At 50.1% G+C, this 5209-nt stretch overlaps 1 protein-coding gene across 4 annotated transcripts in view; it reads left to right on the top strand.

The window, feature by feature from the left end:
* The window catches only part of HIPK1 (homeodomain interacting protein kinase 1), a 52167-nt gene that overhangs the window by 6323 nt on the left and 40635 nt on the right, over positions 1-5209 (top strand). For 3 of the 4 annotated variants that reach the window (XM_036342317.1, XM_036342315.1, XM_036342318.1), the window contains exon 1: positions 274-427. The exons of the other annotated variant lie outside the window; for it this stretch is intronic. The gene's annotated coding sequence lies outside the window, so the exon portion shown is untranslated. Of the gene's footprint in view, positions 1-273; positions 428-5209 lie in introns of those variants that run through there. 4 annotated transcript variants of the gene reach the window in all.

The raw sequence follows: 5209 nt of genomic DNA, 5'->3' as shown, positions 1-5209 counted from the left end.
ACTTCCGCCTCAGTAGGTGTCATGGCGCCGGCGGGTGCGGAGTTCCCGCGGGGCGGGGCCGGCCGGATGGGGCGGCCGCTCGGCGCTCGGCTCGTCGGGTCTGGCGACAGCAGCGGCGGCGGCGGCGGCGGCGGCGGAGCGAGGGGCCCGGCGGCGGCCCCGGACGGCTGCGGGAGGCCGAGGCGGGATCGCGCGGGGCCGAGGCGGCAGCGACGGCGGCCAGGGCCCGGGCGGCGGGGCGAGCGGGGGGCTGTGGGGGCTCCCCCCGCGGGACGGGTGCGGGGACGGCTCCGGGGGGCGGGGGCCGGGGCCCGGGCTGGCGCGCGCGGGGGGTATGATGACCCGGCGGCGGGGCCCCGGATCCTGTCTCCTCCGCCGCCTCCTCACGGCAGCCCCAGCTCGCGGCTGAGAACCAGACACACCGGCGGTGAGTCGGCGCGGGCGGGCGGGAGGGCGGGCTCCTGGGCCGGGAGCGCCCTCGGATCGGCTCCCCGCGGGGCACCGGGCGGGCCGCGGGCTGTCCGGGGCGCCCGGCCTGCGGGGGACGCGTCTCTCGGGGAGGCCCCCCCCCCCGGGATCGGGGTCGGGGTCGGGGTCCTGCGGCCCGGCCGCTCTCTGCCGCGGGCGGGATCGCGCCCCCGGGAAAGCGGGGAGGCTGCGGGCTGGTTTTCGGGGCAACTCCCCCTGCGTCCTGCCACTTCTTCCTGGGCGTGTTGTCCTCGAATGACAGGGGCCGCCGGCGTCTCCCCGCCGGCCTCTCCGCGGCTGCCGTGGCGGGTGCCCGGCCGGCCGGCGGGTCGTGCGTGCCGTCTGGGGCCCGGCACCGGCGCCGGGAGGGATCGGTGGCGGCGGTGGGTGTGGGCGCTCCCCGCTCCCCCCGCCGGTGCCGTTGAGCCCCGCTGGTGTGTAATCGTTCCGCTGGTCGTTTTGTAACGATGGGGAGGCGGCGGGAGACCAGCCCACCGATGGACGCATCTGTGTGTGCGGGGCCGAGCCCGAGGTCTGGCTCCGGGGGAAACTTTTGCTGTTTGCTGTCTGCTGTCACTTTCCCAAAGCTTTCGTTTAAGAAAAAAAAAAAAAAAAAATAAAAGGGTGAGGAAACAACCCAAACTCCACGCTCTTCGCCCGGCTCCGTGGGAAGGAGGAGGCCCTTTTTGTTGCTAGCAACCCGGACCGGGAGGTCGGTCGCCGGGAGCGCGGGTCCGCCCGCGGGTTTGCCGTGACCATCCCGAGCCGGGCCTGCGTTTCTGCTGGGCGCGCTTTTCCTGTTTATGGGGGAGGGGAGGGGAAGGGAGGGGAGGGGTGCAGAGCGGGGGGCCGGGGAAGGGGGAACCACCCCGGGCTCCGCTAGGTCTCCCCGGCTTACACCGCCGACTCCGTGGTAGGTGCACCCGTTCTGAGGCAGCCCTCGATGCTTGCTTTTGGGAATTTTCAGGAATTGCATCCAAATATGCATTTCCACTGGAGCCTGTTCTGCCCAGTATGTCCTTTATCTTGTTTGTTTCCTAGTAACTCTGATGAAAACAGCTGTGTGGCTTCCTGCCCCCGGTGAAGTGGGGTTAAATTAAGTGGCTGATGCCCTGAGCAAAACCTGCAATTTTGCTCTTGTTTGTGTAAAGCTATTTTTGATTCTTGGTCTGCAGTTTTGTGTGTGTGTGTGTGTGTGTGGTGGGGTTTTTTTTTTTTTTGGCTTTTTTTTTCTTTTGGCTTTTTTTTAAGATTACAGAGGGTGCAAATCATTACCAGCTTTTTTTCCCCGCATCGAGGTCTAAAGCTTTCTGTAAAACGTTTTTAAAAATCTACTAGCAAGTCACTTTACCCAGCAGTTGTTATTCAGCAAGGGAGTTTGGATATTTACATGTAATGATCTCGGGGTTCTGTGCTATAATACTGGTATGATGAAGGATATCATGGACTGAAAGATACTATTCCTGGTTTGAAGGAACAAAAAGGGCCACCCTTCACCTTGTGGTTGGAACTGGAGGCAGCCAAGCCAGTAAAGCATCTGATGATTAAAATGGTGAATAAGATCTTGTAAATATACTGGCTCTGATTGGTAAAAGGACTTTTGCTGGTGACATGTTCATGACTAGTTTATCCTCACTTTGGACATTGTCGTTTTACGGATTGCAGAGCAAGTCGATTGGTAACTTGAGATTCAAAACCAAACCAGAACTCCCTTCTAAAAGTAAAAAAGGATAGTCTCAAAATTCAAGGTTCTCAGGAAAATGGAATTCTTTCATCCTGTGGTTTTTGTTTTCATAAGCACAGCTCAGTGGTTGTGTTGGTAGAAACCAGCCAGCCAACCCTGCCTTGTAAACTTATGACACTTGGAACTTGTGCAACTTGTTGTTAGTTATATATTGTAACTGGTCCTTTTGTAATTTGAAGTAAATTGTAGACATGAACTTCCTGGTCTGCCCTCTTATTTTCATTTTCACAACTGTATAAAGTATCCATTACCTTTTTTTTTTGTAGTTTTTAAAAAGTTACAGTTATTAATTCCTTCCCAGTTTCTTTTTTTATTATTTTTATTGATTTCAGAGAGGAAGGGAGTGGGGGAGAGAGATAGAAACATCAATGAGGAGAGAAAATCATTGATTGGCTGCCTCTTGCATGCCCCATACTGGGGATTGAGCTGGCAACCCGGGCATCTGCCCTGACTGGGAATCGAACCATGACCTCCTGGTTCACATATAGGTCAACGCTCAGCCAGTGAGCCACGCAGGCTGGGCCCTCCACGGTTTCTCCCCTTACATTTCATGTTACTCTGAACACAAGTCATCAAAATCATTTTCCTTCCAGTAGCACTTCAACAGTCACTGATTTGCTTTTGATTCCTTTTCTGTTCCGAATCTTGCAGCTCTCTAACTGCCTAACGTATTTTGGTAGAGCATCATTTGGCACTTACAGAAATTTACATCCTGTTTTTATATTTTTCTCTTTCTTTTTGGTGTGTCATATCACCAAAGCACATTTCTAAGCTCTTGGGAGGTGGGGAAAGTTATGTGTATTTCTTTTGGATTCTTTAAGGACACCTGGTACAGTGCTTTCCCAGAGAGCTTAAGGAAAAAGAACCAGAAGGCCTGAGTTCTTTGCCAGCCTCGCTACTCATTAACTCTGTGAAACTAGGGCTTTCTTGGGTCTCCTTTTTCTCATCTTGGAATTAGGGAGTTTTAGAAAGCATGTAAGGTCTGTTTTAGCTGTAAGAATCCCTGTCTCCCCCCCCCCCCTTTTTTTTTTGCCAGTGTCTTCTCCAATGCAATATGTTTTTTATTCAGATTTTCTCCTTACTCTAAACAGTTCTTCATTTTTCCATGGCCCCTGGCACACTGGCAATAGTCATCTCATTCATCTGAAAGAGTGCTTTCCACCTTCCGCCTGCCAAACGGTTGTTACCTTGCCTGGGTCCTGTTTCCTTAGGCCTTTGCCTGTTGATCTAAATGGGGTCCCCTTTTAGCGTCTGTTTCAGATTGAGCTATGCTTTAGTTTGACGTTCTCCTTACACAGTTTTCTTTAAACTGTACAGGCCTGTAGACTGTCCTGTGCACGTACTGAAATAGCACCTTTTTACCAAACACAAAAGCACCTGCTTTCTTTTCTTTTCTTTTTTTCTGTTACTATAGATTCGTCATTCCAAATCCTAAGAGAGCTACTGGAATTTAGGAAACAATATCCTACCTACAAGGAAAGCCCCCTCAGCCAGTTTACTGAAAAATTACAAAATTGGTTTAAATGGCTGGAAATTGTATAGACTTGGAGAGTTACTTTGTCAGCTCACAGCACCTATTTCACACCCTGTTTTTGTGTGCTAGTTGGGGAACTGGCTTGTTTCACATGGTTCCATATGAAGGAAGTGCTGCAGGAAAGGGGGTGGGGAGCTTTGATTCAAATGATGTCCTTAAGGTTTCAAACTTATTTTTTCCTTCAGTATCATTATATTTAGAAAACTGATTACATTATATATATATATATTTTTTTTCTTGTAGACGTGAGACTCTAATTTCTATTTTTCATCATGTATTTCTCTAATTTAGTCAAAATGACTTCTGAACTCTTATGTTTTTATATATATATATGAAGTAACGTGATCTCTCTATAGTCATTCATTCTAGCAAACATTTTACACATACAAGGTGCCAACCATTGTGATAGATGCTGATGATTAAAAAAAGGGGGAGCACTTACTCTTCTGTTGAGATTTGCCCATGACACCTGCAGTTTAGAAGTCAACTTTTAAATAAATAATTACAAATAGTCATATTTAGAATAAAATCCAGAGCGGCCCACAAGTAACTAGCCCTGTCTCCTCTTTGGGTCCTGTTTCTACTGTTTTCTCTCTGTTCCTTTCCATCGATACTGGTGTCTTCTTCAAGGAGGCCAAGAGTATGTCTTGGCACTAACTCTTCTTTTTCACTTTCAGTGGCACCTTCTTGTCTGTTCGGTCTTAGTGTAAGTGCCACCACTTTATAAGGGCTTCCTTGGCCACCAAACCCAGGGTATCTCTCCTTGCACCTTCACTATCATGTCATTGTGTTTTCTTTTCATAACATTTATCACTAGCTGCTATTTTGTGTGTGTGTGTATGTGTGTGTATGTATGTATGTGTTTGTCTCCTCAATAGGAAGTAGACTCCAGGAGATAAGGGATCTTATCCATCTGGAACACCTCATCTCCTGTGGCTAGACCAGTGCCAGGCAGATAGACATGTTTGTTAATAAATGAAATGAGTAATTACAAGTGAAGTGTGTAGTAGTGAAGGATGCTATGGGAGCCTTTACCAGCAAACCTACCCTCTTATGAAGTGTTCTGGGGAAGGCTTTCCTGAGTATGTTTGTCAGCATAAGGTAGACTAAACAACATTCTAGCTGAAGGGAAATAGTTTTTCTCTCATGTAGCAGCCTGAATGTTCCAGGTTGCCGTGATCATTGCTGGTGGGGAGGTGGCTTCGCGCTCCATGGCCATTCGGGGACCCATGTTCTTTCCATCTCGTTGCTCTGTCATTCTTGGGTGTGGTTTCATGGTGGAAGCTGAGTCTCCATGAGTTCCTGCTGGTGGAGAGGGAAAGGAACACGAAAGCCTCCCCCCCCACATCACTTTCTATTAGAGAGAGGGGCTGGGAACCATAGTCGAGCCTAGGATGAAGGAGAAAGGAAGTTTGAGCCCAAGCAACACCCTGTACCACACTGAAAAAGGGAGCTGTGAGGGG

The sequence above is a fragment of the Myotis myotis genome, unplaced genomic scaffold (assembly GCF_014108235.1).
Source record: "Myotis myotis isolate mMyoMyo1 unplaced genomic scaffold, mMyoMyo1.p scaffold_m19_p_18, whole genome shotgun sequence".
In the NCBI taxonomy this organism is placed as follows: Eukaryota; Metazoa; Chordata; class Mammalia; order Chiroptera; family Vespertilionidae; genus Myotis; species Myotis myotis.
This window is presented reverse-complemented; position numbering and strand designations above follow the sequence as displayed.